Source organism: Ranitomeya variabilis, chromosome 7 (assembly GCF_051348905.1).
Source record: "Ranitomeya variabilis isolate aRanVar5 chromosome 7, aRanVar5.hap1, whole genome shotgun sequence".
Lineage (NCBI taxonomy): Eukaryota > Metazoa > Chordata > Amphibia > Anura > Dendrobatidae > Ranitomeya > Ranitomeya variabilis.
This window is the reverse complement of record NC_135238.1, coordinates 7,413,889-7,420,325: the sequence shown is the minus strand read 5'-3', so window position 1 is coordinate 7,420,325 and position 6,437 is coordinate 7,413,889.

The following is a 6,437-nucleotide window of genomic DNA, read 5'->3' as shown; positions in this document are numbered from 1 at the left end:
CCACAACATACTCCAACTCCCCATCAATCAACACCGGGGCAGGAGGATCAACAGAGGGAACCACGGGCACCACATATTTCCGCAACAAAGATCTATGAAAAACATTATGGATGGAAAAAGAGGCTGGAAGGGCCAAACGAAAAGACACTGGATTGATAATCTCAGAAATCCTATAAGGACCAATAAACCGAGGCTTAAACTTAGGGGAAGAAACCTTCATAGGAACATGACGAGAAGACAACCAGACCAAATCCCCAACCCGAAGCCGGGAACCCACACGCCGACGACGGTTGGCAAAACGCTGAGCCTCCTCCTGAGACAACACCAAATTGTCCACAACATGAGCCCAAATCTGCTGCAACCTGTCAACCACAGAGTCCACCCTAGGACAATCAGAAGACTCAACCTGCCCTGAAGAAAAACGAGGATGAAACCCAGAATTACAAAAGAATGGTGAAACCAAGGTAGCCGAACTAGCCCGAATATTAAGGGCAAACTCGGCCAATGGCAAGAAAGCCACCCAATCATCCTGATCGGCAGACACAAAGCATATCAAATAAGTTTCCAAAGTCTGGTTAGTTCGTTCGGTTTGGCCGTTTGTCTGAGGATGAAATGCGGAAGAAAAAGACAAATCAATACCCAGCTTAGCACAAAAGGACCGCCAAAACCTAGAAACAAACTGGGAACCTCTATCGGACACAATATTCTCCGGAATACCATGCAAATGAACCACATGCTGAAAAAACAACGGAACCAACTCAGAAGAGGAAGGCAATTAAGGCAAAGGTACCAAATGAACCATCTTAGAAAACCGGTCACAGACCACCCAGATAACAGACATCCTCTGGGAAACAAGAAGATCCGAAATAAAATCCATAGAAATATGCGTCCAGGGCCTCTCAGGGACCGGCAAAGGCAAAAGCAACCCACTGGCGCGGGAGCAGCAAGGTTTGGCCCACGCACAAGTCCCACAGGACTGCACAAAAGAACGCACATCCCGTGACAAAGAAGGCCACCAAAAGGACCTAGCAACCAAATTCCTGGTACCAAAAATCCCAGGATGGCCAGCCAACACAGAACAGTGAACCTCAGAAATCACTTTACTAGTCCATCTGTCAGGAACAAACAGTTTCCCCGCTGGACAGCGATCAGGTTTATCAGCCTGAAACTCCTGAAGAACCCGTTGCAAATCAGGGGAGATGGCAGAAAGAATCACCCCCTCCTTCAGAATACCAACCGGCTCAAGAATCCCAGGGGAATCAGGCAAAAAACTCCTAGAGAGGGCATCAGCCTTAACATTCTTAGAACCCGGAAGATACGAGACAACAAAATCAAAACGGGAGGAAAACAGGGACCATCGGGCCTGTCTAGGATTCAGCCGTTTGGCAGACTCGAGGTAAATCAGATTCTTATGATCGGTCAAGACCACAATACGGTGCTTGGCCCCCTCAAGCCAATGTCGCCACTCCTCAAATGCCCACTTCAAAGCCAACAACTCATGATTGCCGACATCATAATTGCGTTCCACAGGCGAAAACTTTCGAGAAAAGAAGGCACACGGTTTCATCAAGGAACCATCAGAATTCCTCTGAGACAAAACGGCCCCTGCCCCAATCTCAGAAGCGTCAACCTCAACCTGAAAAGGAAGAGAAACATCCGGCTGACGCAACACAGGGGCAGAAGTAAATCGGCGCTTAAGCTCCTGAAAGGCAGAAACAGCCTCAGAGGACCAATTAGCTACATCAGTGCCCTTCCTTGTCAAATCGGTCAGGGGTTTAACCACACTGGAGAAGTTGGCAATGAAACGGCGATAAAAATTAGCAAAGCCCAAAAACTTTTGAAGGCTCTTCACGGATGTGGGCTGGATCCAATCATGAATGGCCTGAACCTTAACCAGATCCATTTCTATAGATGATGGAGAAAAAATGAAGCCCAAAAAAGAAACCTTCTGTACTCCAAAGAGGCACTGAGACCCCTTCACAAACAAGGCATTATCACGAAGGACCTGAAATACCATCCTGACTTGTTTCACATGAGACTCCCAATCATCTGAAAAAATCAAAATATCATCCAAATATACAATCATGAATTTATCAAGATAATTCCGAAAAATATCATGCATGAAGGACTGAAACACAGATGGGGCATTAGAGAGTCCGAATGGCATCACAAGATATTCAAAATGGCCCTCGGGCGTATTAAACGCAGTTTTCCATTCATCACCCTGCTTAATACGAACAAGATTATATGCCCCTCGAAGGTCAATCTTAGTAAACCAACTAGCCCCCTTAATCCGAGCAAACAAATCAGAAAGCAAAGGCAAAGGGTATTGGAATTTGACCGTGATCTTATTCAAGAGGCGATAATCAATACAGGGTCTCAAGGAGCCATCCTTCTTGGCAACAAAAAAAAAACCTCCTCCCAATGGAGAAGAAGATGGCCGAATATGCCCCTTCTCCAAAGACTCCTTTACATAGCTTCGCATGGCGGCATGTTCAGGCACAGACAGGTTGAAAAGTCGGCCCTTAGGAAACTTAGAGCCTGGAATCAAGTCGATAGCACAATCACAGTCCCTATGCAGTGGAAGGGAACTGGACTTGGGCTCATCGAAAACATCCTGGAAATCTGACAGAAACTCAGGAATTTCAGAAGAGGGGGAGGAGGAAATTGACATCAGAGGAACGTCATCATGAACCCCCTGACAACCCCAACTAGACACAGACATAGATTTCCAATCCAACACTGGATTATGTACCTGTAACCATGGAAACCCCAGCACAATAGCATCATGCAAATTATGCAACACCAGGAAACGACAATCTTCCTGATGGGCTGGCGCCATGCACATGGTTAACTGTGTCCAAAACTGAGGTTTATTTTTAGCCAATGGTGTAGCATCAATACCCCTCAAAGGGATAGGACTCCGCAAAGGCTGTAAGGGAAAACCACAACGTCTGGCAAATTCTAAGTCCATCAAATTTAAAGCGGCGCCTGAATCCACAAATGCAATGACAGAGAATGATGATAATGAGCAGATCAGGGTCACAGATAACAGAAATTTAGGTTGTACAGTACTGATGGTAACGGAATTAGCGATTCTCTTGGCACGCTTATGGCAATCAGAAATAACATGAGCAGAATCGCCGCAGTAAAAGCACAACCTATTCTGACATCTGAATCCTTGGCGTTCAGCTCTAGACACAATCCTATCACACTGCATAGGCTCAGGACTCCGCTCGGAAGACAATGCCATAGTGTGCACAACTCTGCGCTCACGCAAGCGCCGATCAATTTGAATGGCCAGAGACATAGAATCACTCAGACCTGCAGGCGTGGGGAAGCCCACCATAACATCTTTAACAGATTTAGAAAGACCCTTTCTGAAAATTGCCGCCAAAGCATCCTCATTCCACTTAGTAAGCACAGACCATTTTCTAAATTTCTGGCAATATGATGCTGCCACTTCTTGACCCTGACACAGGGCCAACAAGGTTTTCTCAGCATGATCCACAGAATTAGGTTCATCATACAATAACCCAAGCGCCTGAAAAAAGGCATCTACATTAAGCAAGGCCGGATTCCCAGATTCCAGGGAAAATGCCCAATCCTGCGGGTCGCCACGCAACAGAGAAATGACAATTTTTACCTGCTGGATGGGATCACCAGAGGAAGGGGGCTTCAGAGCAAAAAACAGTTTACAATTATTTTTAAAGCTCAAAAATTTGGACCTGTCCCCAAAAAACAGATCGGGGGTAGGAATTCTAGGCTCTAAAACAGGAGTCTGCACGATATAATCAGAAATACCCTGTACTCTAGCAGCAAGTTGATCCACATGAGAAGCAAGTCCCTGAACATCCATGTCAGCGCCGAACTCCTGAGCCACCCAGAAGTGAAGAGGGGAAAAAAAAACACAACAGAGTACAGAAAAAAAAATGGCTCAGCACTTTCTTTCCCTTTTTTTGAGATGCGGTTAACTCATTGTAGGCCAGTTGTACTGTTATGATCTGGTGGCCTAGGAGCAGCATGGACGAGCTCTGGAGTAGGTGGCCTCTATACTGACCGCAGACCCTGAACTTAACACCGCAACTAAAAGTAGCCGTGGGATGTTCCTGTCACTCCCTCGACACCTCGTCACAGCCGGAGGACTAATTACCCCTAAAGAAAGAAACAGGAAAACTATCTTGCCTCAGAGAAAATCCCCAAAGGAAAGACAGCCCCCCACAAATATTGACTGTGAGAGGAGAGGGAAATTACAAACGCAGACTGAAAACAGAATTTAGCAAAGGAGGCCACGCTACCTAGAAAGAAAAGACAGGACAGAGTACTGTGCGTGCGGTCAGTATTAAAATACTACAAAAATCCACCACAGAGAATACAAAAATCTCCACACCAAACTAAAGGCATGGAGGGTAACTCTGCGACTCCAGAGCTTCCAGCTTGGCTGAATAAATCCTTACACAGACAAAGCTGGACAAGAAAAAACATAGCAATTCACTGAACTATAAAGTCCACCGCATGTGGACTGCAAAAACAAAGCCAGGACTTATCTTTGATGATTTGGACAAACCAGCAGGAGAAACCAAGCAGAGATGTGAATCCTCCAGAAAAACAATGGACAACTGGCACTCACTAAAAGGTGAAGCCAGACTAAATAGCCCCGTCCAAAGTGGACGCACCTGATAACTGCTGTGAAGGACAAACAGCAGCACTACCACTTATAACCACCGGAGGGAGCCCAAGAGCACAACCCACAACAGAATTCACAACAGAGAACACAAGTAATGGAATAACGTGACTTGTTTCCTTCTCAGTGAGCCTGACGTCCCCGCTGACTCATCAGAAGGTGATGATCCCACTGATCGACTACAGCACATGTGACGCGCTGTATCACATAGACTCAGGGATCAGCAGTTATTCTACCATAATCTATAACACCATGATATGTGCCGGATATGCCGAAGGAGGGAAAGACTCCTGCCAGGTGAGGGGCCGATGGCGTACTCCTTACAGATTGCACGCAGGCAGCTAGTCTATATACTAGTGCACATGAGCGACTTTCCATGTGTATCCAATGTCCATGTGAGAAAAAACATCACAGTATGCGGCCACCATTAGCGGATAAAACTGCTCTTGGAGCTGCACTTGGCCCCAGTGAATGGTCCATGCACGGTAACGTGATCTTGACCATAGACTTACAGTTTTGTGCACAAGTTAAAGTGGTTGTTGAGCTTAGAAAAAAAACATTTCAAAGCTCCCTATAAAGTCTGATGATTCCGAAGTCTGTACTATGTCTTATTTAAGCAAGGCCGATATTGTCAACAAGAAATGTCTTTCCCTGGAAGACTGTCCATGTTTTGTATGGATAACCTTCCAATAGTCACCATGTAGATCTTTTATTTCCAAGGACAGGCACTGTAGGGGAATGAAAGGTTTCATGGGACATTGTTATTGGTATAATTTTAACTAAATTGTAATACCAGGCACAGCTGTGTCACCCGGGTGCCGCAACCCCTTCCGTTAGCTCATCAATGGGGGTGTCGGTGGTCTTATCTCCATGGATCTGGTAACAATGGCTTCTACTGCCTTTGGGGTTATAGAAAGTGGAAAATCTCTTTATTCCAATGTGGTGGAAAATGTATAGCTTTTACCTGCTTGCTATCTTTTATAGTTTATCTCTACTTCTACTAAGCCCATAGATGTTGTCTTTCAGGGAGACTCCGGAGGACCTCTCGTGTGCAAGGTCAATGGTGTCTGGTACCAGTCTGGGATTGTGAGCTTTGGAGCTGGATGTGCTTTACCCGACCGCCCCGGTGTCTACACCCTGGTAACCGCCTACCAGTCCTGGATCCAGTCATACATACCTGATCTCAACTTCCAAAATGTGACCGATATCCCACAGCCTTCCCAAAAATGTAGAGGGAACATGAACGCGTCAAGTTATCTGATGACACTTCTCATTATTACGGCCTCACTAGCCGCTCGTCTTTAGGAACAAATCATTTGTATAAAATTGTTTTTAACATTTTTGTATCTAAACATTTAATAATATAACATTTTTCTAACAACAAAAAAAAACAAGAATGATACATTTAATTTAGATTAAAAAAAACAATAATTTTTTTTTAATATTTCTGTTGAAGGAATTCAGTCCTGAGCGTTGACGTTGTGTGCCTGGGGAATGACATGGAAATGGGTGAATGAAGAAGGATTTCCGCTCTGTTGAGACTTTGTTTTCATAGTTCTTTTGACATGAATCATCAAACTGAGTTTTTTGTATGGACCATGACAGACAATTATATTGGTTCATACTGGTGATGATTACCGGATCTACCTTGACATTGGTTACAAAATATTTAATGGAAATTTATGAGAATTGCTGACAGGCTCCAGAACCACCTCACTGCTCTCAGGGCCATATTAGTGACATGTTCACAACA